Source organism: Equus przewalskii, chromosome 15 (genome assembly GCF_037783145.1).
Source record: "Equus przewalskii isolate Varuska chromosome 15, EquPr2, whole genome shotgun sequence".
Lineage (NCBI taxonomy): Eukaryota > Metazoa > Chordata > Mammalia > Perissodactyla > Equidae > Equus > Equus przewalskii.
The window spans coordinates 70,180,568-70,206,733 of NC_091845.1; the positions used below are offsets into that span (position 1 = coordinate 70,180,568).

Consider the following 26,166-nt stretch of genomic DNA (forward strand, 5'->3'; position numbering starts at 1 on the left):
TTAAGTGGGCCTTCCTGACCACTCCACCTCTCTACATTGCATCACTCTACCCAGGTTTTAAATTTTCTTCAAAGCTTTATTAGTCTCCAATTATCTGGCTCGTTATTTTATTTACTTTATTATTTTCCATCTCCCTTTGTCTAAAGCTCCATGAAAGCAGGAAGCTTATCTGCTAAAAGATGACATTTATCTTTGGTTTATAAGAAAACGAGTTAACCTGAAGGGAAAGGTCCATAGGCAGGGTGTCCCTGTTTCCTCAGAACAGTTCAGGTATTTCTATGTTTTTCAGTCCGTTATTTACAGCATTCCCTTTCATTCTCAAAAGCATGCCAGTTGGATGGTGAGAATACCTTTCTTTGGTCTCTTGTCTTTGGTGCTAAGTGCTAAGAATTACCTTTTTGTCATCAGTGCTCTTTGTAACCGTTCCTCCACGACACAATGAAAGCCTCAGCCTTGGTACAGGTTTGGTATAAAGCAGGAAATGGATGGGGGTAAACAAACAAACTGTAACTGACACATCAGCTAATATAAAATTATTTCTCTGTTATAAAGGTATGTTTGACTCTTTTTAGTAATGGCAGAATATTCCAGCATATGGATGACTGATAGTTTATTTAACTAATCCTTTATTAATGAACATTTCAATTCTTTCCAGTTTTTTCCCTGCTGTCCTTGTTGTGACAATGAACATTCTTGTATACTTTTGTATACATGTGCAGAATTTCATCAGGATAAATTTCTGCAAGTAAAACTGCTGGGTCAAACATCACATTTACAATGCTGATGGTTCTTGTCTAAGGCCCTTTTAAAAAGGAAATTAATGTAACAATCATAAGCTTGTGTTTCAGTTTCAATTTCAGAGCAAAATGCTTATATTTTACACATCCATACAAATCTGCTCTCTACAAGAAAAAACTTTTAGATATCCAAACTATATAATTATCTTTTGCATTCGCAGCTCTCACTTTAATGATCTCTAATGAATGCATATGGAGTGAATTCATGGATCGTTAGCAGTGATACGCCTTCTGTGTTAATTTTAGGCTATTTAATGGTCACAGATGGATCCCTAGCTTACACATTTCTCCTTCTTTTTAGACAAGAGTCCCAGTGTCTATAAACTTAAGGATATAGTTTTGTGCTAAACTCTGAATTAAAGTCAGTCTTTGGGTTTGGTTTCGAATCATACACTAAAATCACAACGTATTAGAATATAAGTGATCTTATAGATCTGTGACTGGAGTGCCTCAGTTTATAGTTTGGGATGCAAATAAGGCACCACTCAGATGGAGTCCCAAAGTTGACAGTCCCAAAGGTAATAGGAAATACCGGGCTTGCCTGACATGCCCAGGGCCAACCTGGTCACTTCCACTGCAGTTTCTGAAGTCTCATCTCAGATGTGCTCCCTCAGGGCCAGTAGACTCTGCCCCACAAGAGGCTGGTGGCTCCAGAAGAAGCTGCTAGTGTAGACCCTTGCTTGGGCCACCGTTCTTCTTTAAGGGGTGAAAAAGAGGCTCTCCAGTCCTCAGGAGTAAGTTCAGCCAGGAGTGGGCTCCAGGCAAACCTGGCCCGGACTCCCATCATTATAGTTCCTTGTGATCACTCACACAGCCAATTCTCCAGGATGCAGCCTGCGACCTCTGTCCTGGTTTGGGTCCAGTCCCAGTCTGCACTGATTTACAGCCTCCTTTTGAACTCCTAAGTCTGTGCAGAGTTCAGGCTGGTGGTCCTATCTTTTCTCCTTGGTGGCGAGTTTATCTGACGGGTCTTGTGGCCGTTTCCTGACTCCTAGCCTTGCTTAGGCCAGCCCCCAGGGCATCTGGACTAATTTTAACTTCCAAGACAGAATTTGGGGGTCTTGATCCCTTCCCACCCTCATTCCTTAGGAGTGTCTTGGGCTCCAAATGCAAATTTCTCTACTCCCTTCCAGCAATCTTCAGGCTCCACATATCAATATTTTCTCCTTCCCTCACACACAGGTATTAAATTCCATTTTACCCATCCATCCTATTGGAGATCATTTAAGTCCAATGCCCTCATTTTTTTTTTTAAGATTGTCACCTGAGCTAACATCTGTTGCCTATCTTTTTTTTTTTTATTCTCCTCCTCCTTTCTTCTTTCTTCTTCTCCCCAAAGCGCCTCAGTACCTACTTGTATATTCTAGTTGTAGGTCCTTCTGGTTGTGCCGTGTGGGATGCCTCCTCAGCATGGCCTGATGTGCGGTGCCATGTCTGTGCCGAGGATCTGAACCGGCGAAACCCTGGGCCACCAAAGCAGAGCATGCGAACTTAACCACTCGGCCATGGGCTGGCCCCAGTGCCTTCATTTTAAAAATGAGGAGACTGAGGCACAAAGAAGTTACTTACCTAGGATCACACACCTGGTCACGATAGAACAGAGACAAAGATTCTTGCCTTCTAAATCACAATTCAGGGCTCTGTTATTTCCACTGAGATGTTTTCATTTTGTGGGTTTTCTCTGGTGAGTTTCAAAATCCTAAGCCACTTTCTTTCTAGCATTCTTGGCCACACTCTGCACTGCCCAGCTGAAATATGCTCAGACATGCTGGCTACCTTTTCATTTACCTAGTAATGATTTCCAGAGTCAAAACCAAGCTGCTCATTAAAATCAGCAGCTGTTTTGGAAAACCCACATCATCGCTCCCCTTCATTAGGACGGAATAATCAGGAACTAGTGCTCAGCACATTCATTGCCCTAGAATGTGCTTGACTGCTTCTCTGTGACCCACTGAATCTAGAAAGTCCTTATACTGCAACCCAGTGCTTGATGCATGTTTCTCTTTCATCAGTGTGCCTGGACTCTTCATCGGGTCAAAACTTTTTGAGGTGTTTCTGATCCTGTTTCATCCTAAACATTTGTCACTTGATGAGGGAAGTTGCTGAGAGAAGCAACTGGAAGCAAGTAGAGAGGTAAGAAATCCAAGTGAAAAACAATCTCAACACACTGAGTCTTGGTTCTTGTCCCCCAAGGTGGGAATCCTTAGCTGTGGCCTCAAGATCGGAGCATATGCCCATTTCTCAGGCTAACAGCCAGCTCTGAGTGGGACGTGCAGTTTGAAAATAGACAGGTCCTAGGCGGGGGGAAAGGGAAGAGTTGTAGGAGTGTTCACATTTAGAAGTCCTTCTCCTGAGGAATTCTATTAAAAAAGCCCAGAGTTTTGCTATGTATTAGCAGAAACGAGTAGTTGAACTGCCTAACTTTGGGTCAGACTGCCAGCCAGCATTTTGACAGAATGCCTTTCTATAAAGACAGGCTCCAGAATCTTCTGGAAAATAACTTTTAAGGAATTGTGTTTCCATCTTGATTTATCTTTATTAGTTAACATGCAGCGAAGACAAGTCTCTAGTTTTATATCTATAAATTTTACTAAAATGTCAAAATCCCACTCTCTGTTATCCACGTTATCTGTTATCCTCTCTAAGAGAGAGGTTCTCAGCCCTGGCAGACATTGAATCAGTTGGGGAGCTTTTAGAAATTTCCAATGCTCTGGCCACAATTCAGAGCCATTAAGTCAGACCCTCTGGGGGTGGGACCTAGGCATCAGTCTTTTTTAAAGCTCTCAGAAGATTCTGTTGTGCAGTTTAGGTTGAGAACCACTGCCTAAAAATTGCTACCTGCAGGCAGTAATTTGCCAGAATGCTGACCTCTGAGCTTTGTGAAGGCGGAAACTGGTTTGTTTACTCTTGTTCATCCCTGACACCTACAATACCTCCTGGCCCATAGTTGGAACTTAATATGTATTTATTAATTGAGTGCATTCTTGCTTATTCTGAACTTTATAAAGATATAGAAATGCTCTTCCTTTTGCCTAGGGATAACATTGCACATCTACAGTCATGGCACTAGGTTGGTGTTAGAAGCTTTAATACCCTGAATTCTTAAATTACAGCATCATTTATGGTCCTGGAGGAGAGGCCTGGCTGGCCAGGACTCAGGGGATGCTTAAGGGGATAAGCACAGTGGCTTTTTACCAACTGGGAGGAGAGCATTTTAATATCGTAACAAAATAGGTCCTCCTGTACTTGGGTACAAGCAGGACACAATGGTTTAGGTTTTGATCCTTCTACTGTTGCGACGAATTTCTTAGTCTCACAGGCTGTATGCGATCTGGTGCTGTCTTCTCTCTGCTTTCATCTTCTGTCACTCTGCAGTCCCTCTCGCTGCTCTCCAGCCACACTGGCCTTCTCTGTGTTTCTTGAACACAGTCAAGCCCCTTCTTGCCTTAGGGTCTTTGCACTTGCTGTTTAGTCTGCTGGAACATTCACTGGATGGGAGGAGCTGCAAAGTCACGGGGCAAAGGGCATGAATATAAAGAGGGGAATGGCAGCAGCCAGTTTGACAATCTACCCCTTGGCCCCTTTAGGTAAATACTCAGTCCCTCAGATAAAATGCTCAGCACTTCAGATTTCTTCTCTCTCTCTCTGAGTGTGTGCTCAACAACATTCTCTTTTGGCTGCCAGAATCTGAAGAATAACTCTTTTTCTTTATGTTTCTACAATAACTCTCCTAATTGTCTTTCCTCTCCTTTCTTCTCCATACTCTCTGTCTACCCTCTTCCCCAGAGAAATGCTTTATACCTGCTAAGGAGATGCTTCACATGAAAATACAAAGGAGAAATGCATGTTTATATGGTTTTAGATGTTATCCCAGTTACACCTACAATAGTTACACATGATGGGCTCAGGCAATGGGCTGAGTAATTGCTACACACTGTTCCACTTAATCTTCAAAAGAGCTCATCTTCCACATGAGAAACTTGAGACCTTAAGTGGTCGAAGAGACTGCTCTGGAAATCCTTCCTGGTTAAGTGGTAGAGCAGGATTTGAACTCAGGGCTGCCTGACTCCATAGCCCATGCTCTTAACCCTTACACTCTCTGTAAGATAATCATCTTTAAGGTTTTAATAAATTGTTAATAACAATTAATTTTGATAAATTAAAGCTTACATTAAAAGCTTACATCATCTTTATAAAGCTCTAAAATTCCTATTTGTCTGAAGCTTGTTTACTGCTCTAAGGAGTATGCACTAACTGCAAAGTGCAGGGCTAAAACTTAAAAGACGACAGCAAAAGGGAGCATGACACAGAGAGTGATTGTAGTGGCAAGCAAATCCCAGAAGAAGAATGGGAGAGTCTTCACACCGAAGGGAAGTGGCAGTGATAGTCCATCATGAAGCACAATCTAGCAAGAACAGGCCACCAGGTTGAATTCTATTTGAATATCTTATCGTCATGTTGGGCACATAAGCAAGAGTACGTATTATTTGTATGATTATTTCTCTTTGGATTAAGTCATGTTGTTGACGCAGTGAATTTCTCTTAGCGTGCAGTATCCCAGTAAGGCTTCTCAAAAAACTGTGGTTTCTTAGTCCTCAATTCAACATAGTCGAAAAAGATGTTTCTTCATAGCTTCTAGCATTTCTACTTAATTCTAAATTATTAATAGTTTCAATTTATTCCTAAGGAGTTATTATTTTACTTTCTAATTATTCAAGGGGAAGATTTGAGTGGAAAAAAAAATGCTAGCACTTGTATTTTTTCTCTTGCACCTTGCTGTTAAAAAATAATGCAAAATGTGGTCCCTGGACCAGCAGCATGCACATCACCTGGGAAACTTGTTTGAAATGCAAATTCTTGGGCCACACCCCAGACCATATGTGACCTCCCAGAAGCTTTATAGTTTCAGCTTTTGCATTTAGGTTTATAATTCATCTCATATTAATTTTTTTCCATATACCAGTTGTACCATCACATTTTATTAAAAAGATTTTCCCTCCCCCACTTGAATTGCCTTAGCTCTTTTGCCCAAAATCAATTGATGAGAAATGTGTGGTCTATTTCTGGACTCTCTAATCTATTCCACTAATCTATTTATCCTTCACCAATACCACACTGTCTTGATTACTGTGCCATTATAATAAATCTTGAAATCAGGCAGGGTGAGTCTCCAACATTGTTTTTTTTTCTCTGTTTGCTTAGGTCCTTAATTTCTCTCAGCAATGTTTCGTGGGTTTTGGTGTATAGGACTTGCATGTCTTTTGTTGAATTTATTCCTAAGTATTTTATAGATACTTTTAGTGCTACTATGAATGTATTTTTCTTTTTTTATTATGGTAAAATATACATAATATACAATTTTACCATTTTAATCATTTTTAAGTGTACAGTTCACTGGTATTAAGTACATTCTTACTGTTATGCAACCATCACTACCATACACCTCCAGAACTCTCTTCTTCTGCCCAAACTGAAACTCTGTACCCATTAAAAAAATAATTCCCTATTCCCTTCTCCCCCAGCTCCTGGCAGCCACCATCCTACTTTATGTCTCTATGAATTTTCCTGCTCTAGGTACCTTGTATAAGTGGAATCATGCAGTATTTGTCCTTTTGTGACTGGCTTATTTCACTTAGCATAATGTCTTCAAGGTTCATCCATGTTGTAACATGTGTGAGAATTTCCATCCTTTTTTAAGGCTGGATAATATTCTATGTATATACCATATTTTGTTTATCTATTCATCCATCAATGAATACTTGGATTGCTTCCACTTTTTGGCTATTGTGAATCATGGTGCTATGAACATGGGTGAGCAAATATCTTTTCAAATCCCTGCTTTTAATTCTTTTGGGTATATACTTTAAATGGTATTTTTAAGACTATTTTCCAAATGGTTATTGCCAAAATATAGAAATACAATTGATTTTTGTATACTCATCTTGTATCCTGTCACTTTACTAAATCATTTATTAGTTCTACTAGTTAATTAGTAGATTTTTCCAAAATATTTTATGCATATAGTCTTGTGGACTGCAAATAAAGACAGTTCTGAACTTTATGCCTTTTATTTATTTTTCTTTCTTACTGCATGACTAGGACCTTAAGGACAATGTTTAGTAAAAGTGGTGAGAGTAGACATCCTTGCCTTGCTCCCACTCTTAGGGTGAAAGTGTTCAATATTCACCATTAGGAAAAGCGTTAGTTGCACGTTTTTTGTTAATGCATTTTATCAGATGGAGGAAACTCCTTTCTATTCCAGCTTTGATGATAGTTTTTTTTAAAAAACAGCTTTATTGAGATATAATTGATATACAAAAAACTGCACGTTTAACGCATACAATTTCATGAGTTTGAACACATGTGTATACCTGTGAAACCAGAGTCAAGGTAATAAACATATCCATCACCTCTAAAAGTTATCATGCACGTACATGGAATTTTGTCAAATGCCTTTTCTGTGCCTATTGAAAAAGTCACTAGCAAAGGGCAGTGAATTTTATGGACTGATAATAATTCAACTCCTGTGGTAAGGTGAAAGGCCCAACTTCTTTGTGCATTTTGCTGCCTGAGCAAAATTAAGATTTTATAAACGAATAAAGAAGAGAAAATGGTTGTTGGAGTGGTGGTCATAAGCCCTCTCAACTCAGTTTTGGAATTTTGTGAAGTTTACATTCTGAGTAGATTAATAGAATAGCTTGCTACATTTGACATCTCGTTTCACCTATCCATCCTGCTCATGGCAGTCAAACTAGGCTTCCTAAAATACAGATCTGACTATGCTACAACCTTGCTCAAATAATTTGCTGGCTACCCATCACTACAAAATGAATTCCATAGCATGGCTTCCAGTGCCATGGATTTGGCTCCCTGTTGTCTTTTTAGTAGGATCTTTCCAGGCGCCTCTTCCTGCCTTCGTCACACATTTGCCCTTCCTCTGACATGCTGAGCATTCCTGAGTCTGTTATTGCCGGTAATGCCTTTGCCTTCCTCATGTACTCCACAATCCACTCATCTTTCAAGACCAGCTCAAATGCCACCTCTTCCATGATGCCATCCACAATATTTCTTGTTGCAATTTATCTCCATTATCTCTGTGCTCCTATTGTGCCTATAATGCTCTCTTGTAGGATATTTAGTGGCAAATGTGTTTGGATTATGCTTTCCTCAACTGTGTATCTCTACACTGCCTCACATGGGCATGGCAGATGGCACAGAAGCCTCAAGTCCCCATTTGTGAGCCCATGGAAGATATTACTAAACGATTACAGCATGATTTTCCACAAGCCTAAATGCACTTCACAGCACATCAGGACATTATTAATTTATTATTAATAACTGCTCCAGGCAGTTATTACTAGTTGATTAAATGAAATCTGCATTCCATCTCTAGCTAAATTTATGACCCTGTTCAAAACAAAAGCTTAATGCTTTGGTTAGTTGAAGTGAATTTCACTGCGTAGACTCCACGGGTGGTTTCTACCAAGGACTAAATTCATTTAGGGGAGGGTAGAAAGCTAAAGGATTATAGCGGATTATAATGCTATAGCATTCTAGCATGTGGAGGAGCTGACCACATGGAAGAAATCTGTTGATGAAAGCAACAAGCTCTTGCCAAAGGGAAGCCAGGCTGTCAGACCTATTTTATTTTCTTCTCAAGAAACCCACCAGGAGACCTTGTTATTTTCTTGGTTTAGAATCCAAGAATCAGATAAATGTCTACATCAACTGTGTATAAGGCCATTCCCGGGGAATCTCATGGGCAAAGGGGAGGAGTAAGAGTGTTTCCGAATGTCACCATCCATTTCATTACTGTGGGGCAAACTTTCATCAGACAGGGCTATAAGTTTCTCCCTTGGGAACAGCAGGTATCTACAACAAATAGAACTCTTTAAACTGTACAGACATGTCTCACTAATGTTCAAAAGTCAGTTTGGGAAATGACAGTGGCATCAGGGATTTCTTTGAAGATAAGTTCAGTTTTGAATGTTAGTCTATTTCTTTAAAATCATTCTGAGGCTATACTGTCCAGTACAGTGGCTGTTAACCACATTTGGTTATTTAAATTTAAATTAATTAAACTTAAAATTAAAACTTCAGTTCCTCACTCACACTAGCCACATTTTAAGTACTCAGCTAGCCACATATGGCTGGTGGCTACCACATTGGATAGACCAGATATATTTTCCATCATCATGGAAAGTTCTAGTAGATAGCATTGTTTTAAGGCCTCTTGTAAAAGACTTGCACTCCTTTGCATTGTAGTTTAGAGTTTTTGCAGAAGTTTTGACTTGCATGAACCAATTATATTCTTTGGTATTACCATTACTGTTTATATCATGTAGCTATTTTATTTATGTTTCTGTCACCTAGATAAGCGCTTTTCTCTTCTGAGGCCTTTCTATGTAATGTCTCATTTAAGAAAAATATTGAGGAAGTATTTATTCCCCATAGTTAGAGGCCTGTGGTAAGCAAGATTCTATTATTTGTCTTCTGTTGTTTTTTTATGGTGGTTAATATCTTTTCTGATCCCTATGAATTCCTTTTTGCCACCCTCTGCCTGCTAAGTCAGCTAGGCTATATCCTGCATGGTTGTTTGAATTTAAATTACCTACCATTTTGCCTTACTAAGGAAGATGTAGTGAATTCAATCATTAAAGGAAGCGACTATTGGGAAATAATGTGCCATAAGGCTCCTATCAATTCTGTGACATTTTTATTCTTTCCTCTTCTCCCACATTAAATAAAAGCTATTGTATGTCAGGAGCTGCATTAAAAACAGGCCACACAATACAATGTGTCTAAAGCTTCCACATTAATTTTACATGGGGTTCATTTGAAATGACTTTAATCTTAGTTATGGAGGCTGTTCAATATAACGTTTATTCTTTGTTACAACTCAAAGCCATATGTTTACTTAATTTATTCTTATGAAGATAAGATTAAATGTTTTTAAAAATTTTAAGTAAGGTGAAATATGAATAAACAGAAATAAGATGCATTGTGGCATAGGAGACAAAATCTAATCTTTATTTCTATCCCTATAATTCCATAGATTATCATCTTTCCTTGTAATTTCCTACTAAGGCACCTCTTTGAGTAAGGTCTGAACTGGCTACTTAGTATTCATATATTCTCTTTATCCATGTGATGCTGAAGCCAAAAACTTGGTGTATATTTGGGAAAAATGAACCAAAAACTTTTCCTTTCCAGCTTCATCGTTGCCAAGACAAGCCCTTCATAGAGACAGCTGTTGTGGGCGGTTAATTACCGGCCAGATCTGAGTCTCAGCTCCATCCCTCTTGGCTGGATGGACACAAAAATTACTTAATATTGTTTACTTCAGCTTCTTCGTCTCAAATGAGTTTGATTTCCAAACCTACATCACTGGATTTTCCTGAGGTTTAATAAAAGCCCTTAAGATGGTGCCATTATTTTCCACTTGGGTTCCAAGTCTAAAAGTCATTTTTCTATGACTTTAAGCTTTTTTTTTTTTTGAGGAATCTTAGCCCTGAGCTAACATCTGCCACCAAACCTCCTCTTTTCTGCTGAGGAAGACTGGCCCTGAGCTAACATCTGTGCCCATCTTCCTCTGCTTTATATGTGGGATGCTTGCCACAGCAGTGCATAGGTCCACATCCAGGATCGGGACCGGTGAACCCTAGGCCGCCAAAGCGGAATGTGCAAACTTAACCCCTGCGCCACCAGGCCATTCCCTATGACTTTAAACTTTTAAAGTCGAAATGTAATTGCTATGGTCTGAATGATCGTGTGCCCCCTGAATTCATATGTTGAAATCCTAATTCCCAATGTGATGGTGTTAGGAAGTGGAGCCTTGGGGAGGGCTCTGCCCTCATGAACGACATTAATGTCCCTATAGAAGAGACAGCAGAGAGAGCTCCCCGGCCTCTGCCACCATGTGAGGACATAGCCAGAAGTCAGCAGTCTGCAGCCCGTAAGAGGACCTTCACCAGAATCTGACCATGCTAGCACCCTGATCATGGACTTGCAGACTCCAGAACTGTGAGAAATAAATTTCAGTAATTTATAACACACCCAGTCTGTGGTATTTTGTTATAGGAGTCCGAATGACTAAGACAGCAATTTATGTACAGTGAAGTACACAGATCTTAAGTTTAATGAGTTCTGGCAAATGCATATACCATGTAACCCACTGTCAAGAGATGAGAGATTTCTGGGGCCAGCCAGGTGGTGCAGTGGTTAAGTTTGTACATTTCAGCTTCTGTGGCCTGGGGTTCACCAGTTCGAATCCTGGGTGCAGACCTACAAACCACTTGTCAAGACATACTGTGGCAGGTGTCCCACGTATTAAGTAGAGGAAGATGGGCACAGATGTTAGCTCAGGGCCAGTCTTCCTCAGCAGAAAAGAGGAGGTTTGGTGGCAGATGTTAGCTCAGGGCTAATCTTATTCTTAAAAAAGAGATGAGAGATTTCCATATTTCTATTAAGTTCCCTTAGCCCCTTCCGAATCAATCTGTGTTCTCCCCAACCCCCCAACACACATACAAGAGGCAATCGCTATTTTGATGTTATCACCATAGCTTATTTTCATCTGTTCTAGAATTTCATCTGAATGGAATCATAGAATATATATTCTTTTGTATTAGGCTTTTCCCATTTTCTGTGAATTTTAATTAAATATTTAATCTTTTTCTATAATGTCCCTTCTATCTACACTTTATGTGGAACACCTGACTTTAACATATTTAAAAATCGTGAGTAGACAGGTTTAATTTTAAAAGTCTGAGAGAATGGCTTGTTGTCTTGGAAATGGCCTGTAATTCCTAGCTACATGACCCTGTGAGTTTTGGCAGATTACTTAAACTCTCTGAACCTCACTTATCACTTTAAAATGACTGTTGTAGGGGCCGGCTCCGTGGCCGAGTGGTTAAGTTCGCGCGCTCCGCTGCGGCGGCCCAGGGTTTGGATCCTGGGCGCAGACATGGCACTGCTCGTCAGGCCATGTTGAGGCAGCGTCCCACATCCCACAACTAGAAGGACTTGCAACTAAGATATACAACTGTGTGTGTGTGGGGGGGTGCGTTGGGGAGATAAAGCAGAAAAGAAAAAAAAAAAGATTGGCAATAGTTGTTAGCCCAGGTGCCAATTCTTAAAAAAAAAAAAAAGGAAGGTTGGCAACAGTTGTTAGCCCAGGTGCCAATCAAAAAAAAATAAAATAAAATGACTGTGGTAATATTTACCTCCCATGAATTTTTATTAGGATAAAATGAAATAATATATGTAAAGTACCTACCACTTCTGGGTACTAAAAAATTTGCCAGACCCCTCCCCTTTTAGGCCACCAAGTCCCACAGCAGTAACCAACTAGTCATTTTGGCTATTTACGTGATTAATCACATACGCATCAATTACATTGAATATGTGACTCTGTGTTGATTGCTAAGTAGGCTCAAATCCACGTTCTCTTACATTACAACTTTTTGATATTTATTTATCCCTTTATAATTTACAGAACATTGTTTCCATATGTTAGCTCATTTAATCTTCATTGCATCCCTTATGAAAAATAGCTGATATTATTTTTATTTGACAGATAAGGAAACCAAGACTCAATGTGGTTAAGTAACTTGTCTGAAATTATCCAAATAGTTAGTGGTCTTTAAAACCAGACCTCTGGCACTAACGCTTGCACTTTTCATGGAGCAATGCTGTGTTCCCTGGGGTAGAGACAAGAGTGACCAAGACCCTCAAGTCTTGCTGCCATTACTCTGCACTCAGGGGAGCAACGTGGGGACCTGGGAGCTGGCCAGGCAGATGTGTACATTCTCTCGAGCTCTCCATGTGTCTCTCTTTTTTTTTTAAAGATTTTATTTTTCCTTCTCCTCAAAGCCCCCCAGTACATAGTTGTATATTCTAGTTGTAGGTCCTTCTGGTTGTGGCATCGGGGACGCTGCCTCAGCATGGCTTGATGAGCAGTGCTAGGTCCATGCCCAGGATCCAAACCAGCAAACCCCTGGGCTGCCAAAGCAGAGCACACCAACTTAAGCACTCAGGCACAGGCCGGCCCCCGTCCATGTGTCTCCTGCCTTCAGTACAGGTGGTGCGTGGCTGTGCATTGACTTGGTCCAATCATTCCTTTGTTTGTGCATTCATTCCTCAACAGGTGTATGTTATTCTGGCCATTTGTGTGACTACTATATGCCAGAAACTATTCTGGGCACTGGAAATTCAACAATATGCAAAATAGACCCTAAAAGAATCCTTGCTGTAATGGAACTTACATTCTAAATGAATGACCATGGACAATAAGTAAATGAGCAAACATGTTTGTTTCCTTATTTACATTCTTTGAAGAATAATAAAATAGGAGGAATCTGGAATGCCAGGACATGGCATTTGTTGTTCTAATCAGGGTGTTGGGGGAAGGGCTTGCTGATTAGGCAAAGGTGGTGGAGAATGAACTGCTCAGATATGAGATGGGGTTGGGAGTTGGGGGTATTCCTGGCAAAGGGAAAAGCAAGTCCAAAAGCACTAAGGCGGGAGGGTGCTTGGCGTTTTCTAGGAACAGGCAGGAAGCCAGTAAGTCCAGAGCAGAGGGAGCCAGTGGAGGAGGCCTAAGAGAGGAGTGATGGAGCCAGTCATTGCAGGCCTTTTTTGCCACTTTAAGGATTTTGGCTTTTACTATGAGTGAGATGCAAAGCTGTTAGAGGATTCTGGGCAGAGGAAGCACATGATCTGACATATTCCTGAAGGGTCATTCTTATTTCTGGGGTGAGAACAGACCACGGGAAGGTAAGAATGGGAGCAGGAGACCAGTCAGGAGACTGGCATAACAGTGTAGGTGAGAGATGACGCAGCAGGGGCGTGGTGAGAAGTGGTTAGATTCCGGATATGACTTGAGGCTAGAGCCAATAGGATTTGCTGATGGATGGGCTGTGGTTTGTGAAACTGAGGTCAACGTGGTGTCAGGGTTTTTGTCCTGAGCCAGTGGAAGGAGAGAATTTCTATCACCTACGATGCAGGAGGCAGAAGAGGAACAGGTTTAGGGAAAACATCAGGAGTCTGTTTTTTGGAGAAGTTGTATTTGGAATTCCTGTCAGACGTCAAGTGGAGATGTTGCATAGCAGATGAATCTATGAGTTGAGGGACAAGGTGTCTGGGCTGAAGACACAAATTTAGGAGTTGTCAGAAAAGAGAGATTCAAAGCTACCTGAGTACTTCAAGGGTGTGGGAGTGCAGACAGAAAAGAGAAGTTCAGTTCGAGTCTCTTGGGAACTGATGAAAATATGAACTAAAATGAAAACTGTCTCTCAATTACAAAAAGCTTACTGGAGAGGTTTTGTCCCTTAATAATGTTAAATATTTCCATGACATTTCTGGCTGACTCCTCACCCACTCTTTTCCTTACTAAAGAGATTCTTACTAATTTTATCTTTAGGATGAAAACCAGCCCTGTAGGCCACTTGTTCTGGATCCCTCTCAGATTAATGGGCACTGAAGTTACTATTGGTCTCTTTTTGAAAATGTGCTCCACTCTTTTCAACTCTTTAGGCATTAAGAGGAAGCCAAGTAGGTACAGAAACAAATATATCTTCTGTGGGCTCGAGGACCTTATCAATGCGAAGGACAGAGTTTTAGTTTGAAAGAGTTCCATTTTCCTATAAGAAGTAAAGATAAGAAAGGTTCTGTTTCGTTTTAATCTGGGACGTTGAGAACTGCCTTCATCTTATAAACAGAGAAACAAAATCCTATTTCGTTGAAGTGTGGATGGGCAGAAATAATCCTCCCACAGCTCTAGATGTTATTATGTAAACTTTAGGTTGTTTGAGAAAGTCTCTCTGAGTGTAATCTAAAGATGAAATGAGAGATAAAATACCTGGAAAGATTTTGTTCCAGTTATTATGGCTGCATAACAAATTACCCTACAATTTAGTGGAATAAAACAGACGCTTATTATACTCTTGAATTCTCTGGGTAATGAATTTAGACAGGGCACAGCAAGGATTTCCTGTTCTGCTCCACGACATGTGGGGCATCAAATGGAAGACATGAAGCTGGGAGCAGGAATCATTTGAAGGCTCACGCGCTCAATTAGCAGCTGCTACTAGGTGCCCTTGGGACCACAGTTCCTTTCCACAGCGGATTCTCCATGCAGTCTCTCTGCATCAGCTAGTTGGGGCTTATTTGCAGCATAGTGGCTGAGTTCCAGGGCTGAGGATCTTGAAAGAGTCAGGTGGACCCTGTATCCTTTGCCTGACTTAACCTCAGAAGTCCCACAGCATCACTTCTGCTGTACTCTATTGGTCAGGGCAGTCTCCAGCTCACCCTGGTTCAGTGGAAGGAATATACTTCCTGCCACTCAGTGAGGAGAGTGTCAATCACATAGTAAGAGAGAATATGGGATGAAATATACAAACTGGTGCATCCATTTTTGGGAAAATACTATCTGCCAAAGGTTTAGTGACTTTCAGGTGCATAGCTATTAGATTCAAAGAGTTTTGGCCTTGAGAAGCAGAGAAGAGAGAGACACCTCTGAGAAGAGATTGAAGGTGTGTAAGAACTTGCATTGCTAACTTTAGGAACATTTTGTTCCTTTTTGTTTTTCTTTTGTTTCGTACTTTGCAGGCCATGAAAAAGTTTCTTTGGGAAAAGTTCTGTCTGTATCTGTATCTCAGGTTCACAGTCTCATTAGGACAGTATTCGTACAGTTTGCTGGACAACAAGCTTCTCAGAAGGGCACAGGGAAGTGACATGTGGTGGAATTGCAAACAATTACTGATGGCCCTTGGGAGTTTGCAGCATCACCCATAGGAGCTAACAGAGACGCTTTCTTATGAGGCTGTTCCTCTCCCTGACAAGGACCAGTGAATTCCCTAATGACCCTGTGCTTAACGTCCACCAATTTCCCTCCAGACACGTACAAAGAGATTCAGGCTAAGTCATACCCCTTCCCTCTGTAGATTTAAATCTAGGGGGAGGGAGCTCTTCTTTCCCCACATACAAAGTCAGCCCATGGACCCATTTTTAAAAGAGATTGATGGCTAGGTCCATGTTAGAGAATAGACTAAAAAGATTCACAACCTTTTGATAAAGATTGAGAGGGAAATGACTGAAATCCTTGATGTTATGAAGACTCAGGGTCAAGTGATGCCATTATGTGGACCAAATTTGGCGAGTTATTTGTGATGATTTCAAATTCCCCAGCAGTGTGCCTGCTATGGTGGTATTTTCTGACTTTGGCCATAGACAGTCCAATCAGAGGAAGTTCTAGACTCCCTATCAGCCCTTTTGTGCAAGGTGACACAAACAGGAAGAAAGCTTTTTAAAGAATAAAAAGTGCCTAGATCATAAAATATTAGAATTGATCTCAAACCTTAATGCAATTTAAATGGACCATATTTTTGCAATTTCAAAGTATCATACAGCTGAGGCTGAACTTTACTGATTTTGGTTCTGTTTTAATTGGCTTTTGCCTATTGGAACCTTAGAATGTTGGGCTCTCAAGTTCCCCCAACAAATGTTGGAGTGTGGCTGCGTGGGTGCTGCAGAAGCATCTAAGGGAATGATGGGTTCTGCGAGAGTACTGTGGGGTCCAGGTTGACTTGGTAAGGGCCAGGAAGGGTCTGGCAGTTGAGGGAAAGTGAGGGAACCAAGAACAGAGAAGTTAGTTTCCCTAGGAAAGGGTAATTTCATGGAAGCACTGTGGAAAGGATTTGGAAGGCAGGTAGTAGTGGGAGGTAGGCTTAGGAATGAAAGCCAGACCAGTTCTGAGATAAATTTTGGAAAGAAAAGACAACCCGGGTGGGTGGAGGACTTACATTTTGCATTCTGGAAGATAATGTGAAAGTCCGGTGATTGAAACTTTCAAAAACAATAATAGTAATTAATGTAGTTGGGTAGGTCTCTGCTTTATGTGGTAGAGACTCCTACTGCTCACCCTATCCTGTTTACCTCTCTTCTTGGCCCATGGAGGGTTACCTGTGTCCATGCATCTTCTGTTTGGATAGGCCCATGTTACTAGTCTGGCCTCAGGCTGTGGGCAGAAGTGACATGTGAACCAAAGTATTTAATTACCACTGTAAAACCTTCCAATTCGCTCTTTTCTCTGCTATCAGAACCTGAAATATTCCAGATGATGGAGCCTTCACTAATCTGGGTCCTGGAGTGAGGGCAACATAGTCTAGAGACTAATAGTCACCCACAACCCCACAACTATTGCAAAATGCACATGTTGCATGAGCAAGAATAGTTGTGTTATGCTACTGAGATTTTGGGGTTATTACCTCAGCATAACCTAATCTGTCCTGAGTGATAAATCAGATGTGCAAATACTGTAATATTTTATTCTAATTTATTTCATTTTGCTGTCAAGTCTGCATCTTTTTGGAGGCTGACAAGGGGATTTAAGTGGGCCAATCAATGGTAATAGTCTAATTTAAGAAAATTTATATATGTATATAGATATAGATATGATTTTTTTTTCAAGCCCAAGCTCTCAGGATTTTTTTCCCAGCCACATGGTATCTAAGTATAGAGGGTCACTCACTTGTCCTTTTGGCAGAAGAGGGGAGAGGAATTTATGCTCTGGTCCCTGGATACCCTGCTGACTTCAGCTGCAGAAGTTTATGGCTAGGACTTCTGCTGACTCAGTCCTGCCTAGATTTTCCTAGACCCTGCATGTCCTCAGATCTCAGGTCTTAGCTATGTCCCATCCAGTAGTCTTGCCCAGGATGTCTGCGTCCTGGCCCAGCCTCTGCTATGAAGTTATCTTTCCATGGCAGCATCATGTAGGCTTGATAGTCTTTACCCTAGCTATTTTTTTTGGTTTCCTCATTGGCCTGTAAGCATTTCTGAATCACTCTTTTATTTCCTCCTCTCTATCTTAGATTTCTATCCTTTCACTATCCACTCCCACTGCCTGAGCTAAGGATCAGAGAGACAGGAGTGCTGGGTCCTTATGGGACCAGACAAACTCTTCCTCCTACACTCTCCTGTCCCCCAATCTTTTCTTTCCCTTCTATGTGGGCAATGACCTGCCCTTTCTGTCTGGTGGGACTGTCTTCTGAGTCACTTCCTCTCTTGTTCATCTGTAGACATCTAAGTGGCCCTACCTCCTTCCCCAAGGCATTAAGCCTCATGGCTTGGCCTTAATGGTGAACATGATTTATGAGAGAATAAGACAAATAAGGTTCACATTTTCAAGATAATTACATTAGCATTTATAAAATATTTCCGCCCTGGAAATTCTGCCTACTCACCTGATACTATTGGCATTTGCTGACTCACTTGGTGGAGAGGCCAGCAGCCTCCAGTGTGTGATGAGCCCTTTGAGGGGGTGGACAGCCCTGGTGTCAACCCTCATGGTTCAGGTTGGTGGACTGACCTGGGGAGCTCCTTCCACTCTGTGGAACACTATATGAAAAATATTTGCTTGCAGCAAAATTAACGCAGAGTTTAACTTCAATTCCCATGGAAACCCTATGGGAAATATAATCGTTTCTTTTAGGTCTGTCAACTGCCTTGTTTTCCTAAATACCGTAGCCTAATTTCCTTTAGTCTTACTCACAGAGTCATGGCTTATTTTGAGACTGGCAAGGATCAAATGAAGAGTTTAAGTTTTTAAACTTTTTTTGGTCACATCTTTGGTCTGTACATTGAGGCTTTGGGTTAATTTTGCCGTAATAAGAGAAATTCTCATTTTTGTACAGAGTATTTTGTCTGATTTTGCACCTTCTTATGGGACAACTACATACATATGATGTCCATGGATCGTTTTAAGCCAAACCCCAGGGAATCTTGATGCTTTTAAGCCTTAAGAATGGTTTGACCTGGAGACTCTTGGTTGCTCTTTATGAGAAGTAATGATTACTCATGAGCTTTTTAATTCTTTTTTTAGTTTGCTGCTGAGTATTTTTAGCCATGCATGAACTTGTATTGGTTGAACTCATGATACTCTGACTTTCATCTTCCCACCAAACAATCAAATCATACTTCAGGAACACTCCATCTGTCTTTCTTACACTCAGCGGCTGCAAGTTTTTGCTAGATAGAGTGGCTGCATTTCTCCCCAGTGGCAGGGACAATACAGAGGAAACTCTCCTCCCCTCTTTAGTTACACAATGATTCTGGGAGCATGTTCATGAGCAGATGTATGGCATTTTTGACGAAAGATGCATTCCTGAAAGTTACCTTGGAAGTGAATCTCTTTATTTCAAATCTTATGACCTTATTGATTTGATTGCACAGCTTTTGTGTATTACTTAAAAAATTTGTCAGGTCCACCTCTTACTTGAGCTCCTTCTGTGGCAACTAGTCCCTGTAGACTTCAATCTGCTTCACGCAGGGACTATTAGACTGAGACTGCTGTGGGCTCAGGCCATGACCACGTACTGTTACTGAACCAAAGTGGGTTTGCCTCCTGGTGAATTAAAATCAGACTGTCCACCAGAAGTAGTTGTCACACAGAGTAGGGTTTATTTGCAGCAAATAGGAGACCATGAGGAGTCATTTCCAAAGTTGCAGTTCTCCCCGAGCACGGGACCACAGGGGCCTTTTATGTCAGATGATTCAAAAGGAAGAGGGGGGTATTTGCTTGCACAGACTCAGCTGGAAAACATGCTTCCACATACTTTGCAGGTATTGTAATAAGACCTAAGCTCCTAGGCAAAGGTCAGCTCTTGGGCTCTTTTCAGCCCATCTGCATAGGTATCGCTCTTGTGGTGGGGATCGGGTCTGGTTTAGGGTGGTTGGTGATTGCATCTCTTAATATAACAAAAAGAAGAAAGAAAAAACAATTTGGAGAAACAGTTAAGTGTTTCTGAAAGCTCCCTTGAGTTCCTCAGGGCAATTAGTCTGTGACAGTACCTCTCGTTTCTTGCCCTGTGGCTTCTCTGCCATCACATCATGAGACACTACTCTTACTTACAGATATGCAACCCAGAAATTCAGGGGAATAAACTCTCACTTGAGCCACACTTGACCAGTGAGAGAGAGGAGCAGATGGATAAATGCTTCCCTGTTTGTTCCCAGGGAGGACACTTCTGAGATACAATTCATAAGGATCCTTGGGAAGATGGTGGTAGATCCAGCACTGACTGCTCATAGGAATGGCCAACTCGGTAACACATCCTTGTGTTGGCTTTGCCTTCTTTCTGTTTTGCTTTCCTTGTCCTGTAGTCTTGCCCCCCAGGAATCATATTGCAAAATAACCTACCTGCAAGGAAGTTTGTGCCCCAGGTTCTGCTTTGAGAGGAACAAGGCTAAGATAGTACTCTTCTTTATAAAATAGAAGCTAGTGTTTTCTCTCCTTTCTTATGTTTTTTCATTAAAGCCTACCAACAGAGAGTCAAACATATAGAGAAGAAGCATTTGTGAGCTTGGTGAGTGTGTGTGCAGGTATATGTTGGAGTGTGTAACTACACTCTAAAGCCAGCTGTAATAACTACTTGGTTATCCGCATAGAGATACAAAAGGATTATCCAAAAATCATTTATATTTGATATTAAGATGCACCCACTTTCCCATTTACTGATAGTCAAAACTCATCTTTCTTTTTCTATTCCTGGCTTCAAGTTCCTTTCAACTTGACACTTCTCTTATAACCCAGAGTCCTGCGGTATAGTGGTGGGGAAAAGATTTTGGAGAATCGATAAAGCAGATAAACTGACTTGACTGTAAAAGTTAAATCGGAATTGTTTGCTGCTTGGGATTATTCACATGTTATTCCTGTCTATTAATATGAATAGTTAAGGATTGATTGAATTGATAATGATGATATAATATGATTTCTCTTTACTTAAAACTGGAAATCTGTCCAATTAGTGGTTCCTAGTGGATACATTGTCAAAATGGCTATTAGGAGAGTGGTCCATATAATTTAGGGGGTTACAGGGAAGGGGGTTAGAAGAACATCTTCTTAGGTGAAGTGGGACCCCTCCAAATTCTAAAGCCTCATGATCATGGTGGGGGAATCCTGATGACCATTTCCATAACTGCATAACTGATGTCTTGAGAAGGAATTTGTTCCCCTGCAGTGATACTGTGATTTATATATGTATGTATGTATGTATATATATATATATATATATATATTTAACAAATATATATTTGGCTTTCATCCCATTCCTGGCACAGAGCTCCTAAAACCCTTGGAATTTTCTAAGTGAAGAGAGAGAAAGTTGTCTTATGTTATGTTAATGATGTGACTTTTGGAAAGCCCCTAGGTAACCTAAGGATGGGTGCTGGTTGCCAGGGGAACCAATCTGATGATTAGAGGGTTGGAATTTTCAGTCCCACTCCCACCACCCTCTCCAGTGAGGGGAGAGGGATGGAGATTGAATTCAATCACTAATGGCCAATGATTTAATTAAACATGTCTATGCAATGAAGCCTCCATAAAAATCTAAAAAGGATGAGTTTCGGAGAGCTTCCAAGTTTTTGAACACATGGAGGTGCTGGGAAAGCGGTGCACCCAGACAGAGCATGGAAGCTCTGAGCCCGTTGCAGTACCTTGCCTTATGTACTTCTTCATCTGGTTGTTCATCTGTATCCTTTATAGTATCCTTTATAACAAACTGGTAAACATAAGTACATGTTTCTGAGTTCTATGAGCTGATCTATCAAATTACTTAAACCTGAGGAGTGGGTGGTAGGAACCTCTGATCTACAGCCAGTGGGTCAGAAGCACAAGTGACAACCTGGACTTGCAATCGGCATCTGAAGTGGAGGGAGGAGGTGTAGTTTTGTGGGACTGAGCCCTTAACCTATGGGATTGTTAACACACCAGGTTAGTTTTTGCCCATCGCCTGGAAAGCCAAACACTCAGAGGACGAAATTGTAGCAGAGAGAGGGTTTAATCACAAGTCAGCCAAGTGAGGAAACAGGAGAATGAGTCTGAAATCTGCCTCCCCAGAAATGGGGACACAGGGATATTTATGAGGTAGGGGACAAGATGGTATGAAGTATGGAGATAAGCAGGACAAGCAAAAATTAGAGAAAATCTGGGATCACCTCTTTTCTTGTGGTTGCGTGATGTGGGTAGTCACTGTGGAATCTCTTCAATCTTCTGCTGTTCAACTTTGATCATTTTATTTCCTTTGATGAATCATAAGCAACCATGATTGCACATATGTTCCCTTTTGAGATCTTTCAATAATATACCAGTTGGATAAAGAATTTTACAATCAATTTTACAAGTTGATTGTATTAATTAGGACTATTTTGGTTGCAAATCACAGAAAGCCAAATGACAGTAGTCTAAGCAGGGACGTTGTGGTGTCTCACAGATCCCAAGGGTAGGAGTAGGGCTGGGAGCCCAATTTGGGGCAGGCCTCTCTCTGCACCTTTTGCCTGTTCATGTCTTTATTTTTCTCCTTCATTTCTCTTTCCTGGCTAGAACTGCTCACATGGGAAGAAAACATGGCTGTGGCAGGATCTACCTGAGCTTTGCATTTACAGTTTTAGTCACCTAGAAAGAGATGGACTCTCCTTGTTTTCAGTCACACATCCCTGGCAAAGAACTCTGAGTGGCCCGGCTTGGATTGAATGCTCACTCTGGAATCAATCTGCCAACTGGGACAGGTTCTGGGAGGTGATTGGCCCAGATATCTTCCCCTGGACTGACTAACTGTGGCCAGGGCACATTTTGTACAAGATGATTGGCCCAGAGGTTACTATGTTGATAGAGTAGGGAAGAAGATGGGGGAAGAGGCTATTTCCAGAAGAAAGCAGCAGAGGGTTAGAAGTGGCTCTAGGTAGTTAGAGCAGTAATTGTTCTTTACAATGATCTGAAGGAATTTGACCCCTTAAAGTCGATAAGGTAAAGTTCACATAAAATACCAAATCTCTTTGGTGCTGAGAATATTAAATGTTTCCTTTGTAAAAATAGGGGTGTTTAAAAAATATATAGTTCCTGATTATGACATAGATGAAGATGATGTAACAATTCAGTATAAATATCTAGTATTATTAAAAACATGCAAATATCGGAATGTTGATGGAATATTGGAATGTAATGAAAATGATATATCAAATCATTATAATTTGGCTTAATTCTCCCAGCTGCTGAAATGCTCCTTCAATTAAATGTGTGTTTAGTTTTACCAGTTGTTATTAATTGTGCAATTGTGCAAATAATGAGTGATTAAGCAGTCTAGCTTAATAGAAGATATTTTATTTGGTGTGGTATTTTTTTGCCACTTACTAGCTGTATGGCCTTAGAAAAATTACTTAATCTCCCCATGCCTTAGATTACTGATCTGTAAAGTGGGGATAATAATTGTGGCCTCTTCATAGGTTGTTATGAGTATAAAATTAGTTAATACATGCAAAGTGCTTAGAACAGTGCCTGGCATGTAGTCAGCATTCAATAAAATGTTAGCTATTATTATTAGAATATTCTTTGGGCATTAATACCTTCTTCAAAATTATAAATCTTCAAGATACAAATGGACTTTCTTTCAAACCTTTTTGAATTTCATTGAAGTGATCATTTAAGATGAGCTCTTTGCTAACAGTTTGTGAGCTCTATCTCACAGAGAAATACGAAGTAGAGGTTACTGGTCATGCTTTGAGGACCTGAGACATATTCTGCCCTACGTATCCATTAAGACTTTTGACAAGTGTTCCAATTCATAGCTGTCCCAGCACCCTCTACTTCTGGGCACATGGTAGGATTTTATTTCCCATCTACTGGAAGTTAAGTGTGGCCATGTGACTTTGGCAATGATCTGTAATCTTTCCGGGTAGAAACTTTAAGACTCAGGCTATGTCTTGCAGCATCCCCTTTTCCTTCTACCATGACAACTGACAACTTCTTGGATGAGTGCCTCTCCATTAGCCTGAATCCCTGATTGACCACTCACAATGGATACGTAGTATGAATAATAAAGAAATTTTTGTTTTAAACAACTGAGATTTTGCTAATTGTGATTCCAGTGGAACTGAAGTCCTTCAACGAAGGCTTCTGAAAAGGAAGTTATCTCCAGGCATTAGGTCTGACTTGGCTGATTCGTGGGCTATATTTCATTCAGGAATGAACATCTGCATAATTAGGATATCAATTTCAAAGAACATCGCATCACTATGAACAAATATTTTAATGCAGGACAAAAGCACCCACATTTTATGCAATGATGTTGTGATTATTTAAAACTATGGCATCAGTTGAAAAGTTATATTAAAGTAATAAATTCCTAACCCAGCCTTACAAAAACAGAGCTCATTTTTAAGGCTGCCATCTTTGTTTGCTTGGTAAGGCCCATAACCCCATCAGTCCAACACTTCCAAATACTAGTATTTATAAACTATCCTTCATTGTTCTGTTTAGTTTTAACTATCCATTTTACTATCTCTTTCTTTTTCTGCTCTAATTTATGGGAGACTTGATTTTCTTTATCCAGAAATTCTTTCATATTAAGTCATTCGGTATTTTTTACACAACTTGAAACTTAACAGGCACAGTTTATTTGGCCCTTTAAAATAGTGTTTCCCATCATTCCTGGTCTAGGAACGAGTACGCAGTTGGATTAAGAACTAGACTCAAACTTGTGGATATTTAGTTTTCCTGAAGCCAGAGTTTTACTGTACCATTTCTTCCACATCCAACTGGCCAACAAAATCTTTTTTAATGTTTCTCCTCAGAAATGTCTCTTGAATCCATTCACCCTGTTGCACCCCTTGGACAGTACCAGAGTTCAGGTTTTCCTCATCTCTTGCTCATAAATTTCAAGCTTCCCTGCTGGTCTTCTTGGCATTATTTCTTCATCTACCATCAGAATTACCGCTCTAGAAACTAAATCCTAGAAACTCTTTATCTGCCCATGGGATAAAGTGAATAGACCCTCTTCCATTGCATCTTTTTTTTCCCTACCTCCTGTACTCCAGTGCTCACAATTCTCCAAAGACACATTTTACGGTTCACTGGAAATGTCTTAGCTTTTCACACCCCAAGGCTCTGACCATGTTGATTGCCCTGATCTAAAATGACATTCTCTTCTCCCCTATATTGGTTTACTAGGGCTGCCATAACAGAATACCACAGACTGGGGGACGTAAACAACAGAAATTTATTTTCTCACTGTTGTGGAGGCTGGAAGTCCAAGATCAAGGTGTCGGCAGAGTTGGTCTCCTCTGAGGCCTCTCTCCTTGCCCTGCAGATGGCCGCCTTCTCATTGCTTTGTCCTCACATGGTTGGCCCTAGTTTTCTGGGAAGTTTTCCCTGGCTCTTCTAGTTATTAACTTCTTGATGTTCCCATAGCACATGGTACTTACCTCAATTATCACACTATCTGTACAGTATTGTAATAATTGATGTTTTAGGTTGGCAAACTTTTTCTTAAGGGGCCAGGTGTAAACATTTTAGGCTTAGCAGACCAGTCTCTGTCACCACTACTCAACTCTGCCCTTGTAGTAAAGGGACTTCAAAGAGCTCTGTATACGCCCAGGTGCCGGTCTACAGCGGCATCACAAGCCCCCAGTATAAGAATTTTTCTTTCAATTTTACTCTGAGTTTCAGGTTGGTGAACTATAAGAAAATATCTTTTCTATGTATTCATTCATTTCTCATAAAAATCTAGTGCAGCTTGCAGAGCCACAGCACAAATACATTTTACCCCCAGGTGCCATTTGGCCTCCTATGCCATGGTCTAGGAAGCTTCACTAGCTGTGGGATCCAGAGCAGCTCACTTAATTTCCTTGGAAGCAAATTTCTCATTTTTAAAATAAACAGTTGGATAGAAAGTATTTTCAAAGGAGGAGCAATTGGCATTGAGGCAGGGTAATTCTTCTATGTGTAAGACTGTCCTGCACATTGCAGGATGCTTAAAATCTCTGGTCTCTCATCAGTAGCACCTCCTAGTCTTTATACCAACCCCAAATATTTCCGAACAATCTGAGTTGTGAACATTCTGCATAATCTCTAACATCTCCTCCAATTCTAGAATTCTAGGACTCTGGTAATTTTTTTTTGACAGTTAAATATATGGCAAATGCCTCTTTATCTGAAATCTAAGCTAATCAGAATGCTCAGATAACCAGTTTTGGTTTTGTATGTGTTGGGGGAGTGGATATTGTGTATTCTGACTTTATTTTTGTATTTTGACAGGAGACAAATGATAGATAACTTGTGTTGTGTTAATTCTAAAACGTTACGTGTGAGGCACATCATTGGGTTACCTCAGATTTAACCCAACCTCTGATCCTTCTCTAACTTCCATAATGGTAGCCACTAGCCACATGTGGCTATTTAAATTTAAATTAATTCAAATTAATTCAAATTTCAAATTCAGTAACACATGTGGCTGCATTTATGGCTAGTGGCTACCGTATTAGCACAGATATAGGACACCTTCAACACAAAAAGTTCTAACTGTCTTAGTCTAAGCAGTTA

The 26,166-nt window shown here is 40.5% G+C and overlaps 1 long non-coding RNA gene across 2 annotated transcripts in view; it reads left to right on the forward strand.

The window, feature by feature from the left end:
* Window positions 1–26,166, forward strand: part of LOC139076000 (uncharacterized) — a 118,153-nt gene that overhangs the window by 50,081 nt on the left and 41,906 nt on the right. The window contains exon 2 of one of the 2 annotated variants that reach the window (XR_011527160.1): window positions 2,810–2,930. The exons of the other annotated variant lie outside the window; for it this stretch is intronic. This is a non-coding gene — a long non-coding RNA (uncharacterized lncRNA). The remainder of the gene's footprint in view (window positions 1–2,809; window positions 2,931–26,166) is intronic. 2 annotated transcript variants of the gene reach the window in all.